Source organism: Callospermophilus lateralis, chromosome 8 (genome assembly GCF_048772815.1).
Source record: "Callospermophilus lateralis isolate mCalLat2 chromosome 8, mCalLat2.hap1, whole genome shotgun sequence".
NCBI classification, from domain to species: Eukaryota; Metazoa; Chordata; class Mammalia; order Rodentia; family Sciuridae; genus Callospermophilus; species Callospermophilus lateralis.
The window spans coordinates 89199115-89201633 of NC_135312.1; positions in this window are offsets into that span (position 1 = coordinate 89199115).

Genomic DNA, 2519 nt, shown 5'->3' on the forward strand with positions numbered 1-2519 from the left:
GAAAAGGAGACTGAAATTATCTATGAATTTCATAAAGGTACAATCATTGACAATCTCTGCAAGAGCCTAAATGAAAGATTTCAACAGATGAAGGGAGAAAGGCATTACAGTATTGCATATATTCTTTTGAGAAATTTTACTGTCACAGGAGTAAGTGGAGCTGAAGATGGGGGACAAAATATAATTAAAATGGAAAAACAAAACAATGTGTTTGTATACTGACAGTAATAATATGGTTAAAAGGAATAATTTGATGAGAGGTGAGAAGAAGTTCTAAAGTGAGGTTCTTAAACAGGGCTATAACAAATGGGCATAGTGAGACTATAAAGGTTTGGCCTTAAATAGGAGCACTCTGAGTTTATTCTAATAAGAAGAAAGAACATCTATGTAAAGATTTTAAAAGCAAATAGGATGTGATGGTGAAAGCTCATGGAATTTTTCTTCCAGTAGCTTCTATGAACTCAATGAAGTAAAAATTGGAATGAAGAACAGGTAGATGGCATTATAAGCATGAGGAGAGAAGAGAGTAAACAGAAGAGAGTGAAGAAAAAGAATAAAATTAACATAATCGCTCTGTAATGTATAAGGTCCACTTGAGTAATTGTTATAAAGTTAAAGTGAGACTTAGATGTTTAAATTTTCTTCAGCCATATTTTGGATGTTCAAATACAGGAATGATGGAGACATAGAGCTGTATTTAACCAGGGTTAGAGGTTTTCCTTGCAAGTTTATGTAACAGAAGACCAGGTAAATTAAGGTCTATTAAGACAGTGCTCAAAATGATCAAGCACAGAAAATTGAGAAAGTTTAAAAGGAATTATTTACAAAGATTCACCAAGCTGAGTATGCCTAGAAACAAAGGCATGAAGGGATAATGGAATGGACATAGATCAATGGATTATAGGTCTAGTAGGTAGGAGGGTTGAAGGGTATTTAAGAACCAAGGATTTGAGGAAGTGTTCTAGAAAGATAGAAGGTGATGAATCAACGGTGGGACCAGAGACCCTAATAATTGACATAAGTTAGAAGTAAGATGAAATGGTCATTGAGGGGAGATGGTGAAGGAGCAAGTGTACTGAAAGAATCATATACCTAAACACTGAAAGCACTCAGAATAAAGAAGAGTTGTGGTGGAATAAGCTAGGAGCTACAGGTCAATTTGTCAAATATTGATGAGAAGCCCACAGACCTTTAGGTGATCTTAACAAGGTGGGGAAGATGGTGTTGTGATGACTTTGATTTTAAAGCAGGGGTAGAAGAGATTTGGGGAGTATGGAATAATCTGTAAGTGGTGATAAGGAACAAGGATGAACCATTTCCACTGTCACCATGTAAGACAGCATCAGGGCATGAAGTGACCCCAAAAGAAACACATTTCAGCAACTACAAGAAGATGAAGCGAACTTTCAGAGAAGTTGTTTAGGACAAGGAGGACCTTGGTGATGGACACTCTATCTTAGGAGTCAGGAGCAGTGGCAGATGACCTCAGAAAGGTGGTTTTACAGAGCTGTATGGGGCCTAGAATGTACAAAATAAACAATGGCCTAGGAATCTTGGGCTTCTGGCCATGAGTTCCAAAAATATTGGAAAAGTATTTAAAAAGATGAGTCTCAATGGTTTCTGGTCCATGGTGGAGGAGCTGAGTATGAGGAGATGTATGTGAGGGTTAGTTTATGCACCTATCTTCATCTTCTTGATGGAGATTAGAGACCAGAGGAGGGATGCTCTGACTACATAGTTATCCATGTAACTCTAATACCTTTGAAACCCTTACCTTTAGCTTTTTTTTTTTTTTTGTCTTACATGGGGCAAGCTCATATATGTAGCAAAATCTTTGAGTTTGTGATTTTCACATAAAGTAAATAATACTTCTCTATAACATAAATTACAAAATAAACATAGTTTTAGAATATGGTGTTGTCCTCAGAACAGCAATAGGCAAGGAGTTTGTCATTCCATCCCCAGCCAATTAGTGGTGAAAATAAAATTGCTCTGAGTACATCAGGATTACCCCCTGGCAGCTACTTTCAAGACTTTCTGGGCCTTTCTGTCACCATTTCTGTGGACCACTCATCAATTCAGGAGCACCCTTCCTTTTGGAAATTCCTGTCTCCATCTCTCTTTCTGATGACTCTTTCTAAATCACCTCCCTTGTCTTCTGAAGCTCATCTGTCCCTTAAATAAACTGTAGGAATTCATCACATTGTCAGCAGGGTTTCCTTTCCCATTCCATTTTCTGGCTGGGATCTGAATCTAAAATACCCCTGAGGGATGGACTGTCTGTCTTCCTTCCAAACCATTGTTTCCAATATATGTCAGAGGGTCCTTTTAACACAGAAACAGGGCTGGGATTGTGGCTCAGTGGCTGAGCGCTTGCCTAGCATGTGTGAGGCAATGGGTTTGATTCTCAGCACCACGTATCAATAAATAAAATAAAGGTCCATTGACAACTAAAAAAAAATATTTAAAACAAACAAACAATAAACCAACAACAACAACAAAAAACCCTATTGTAGACA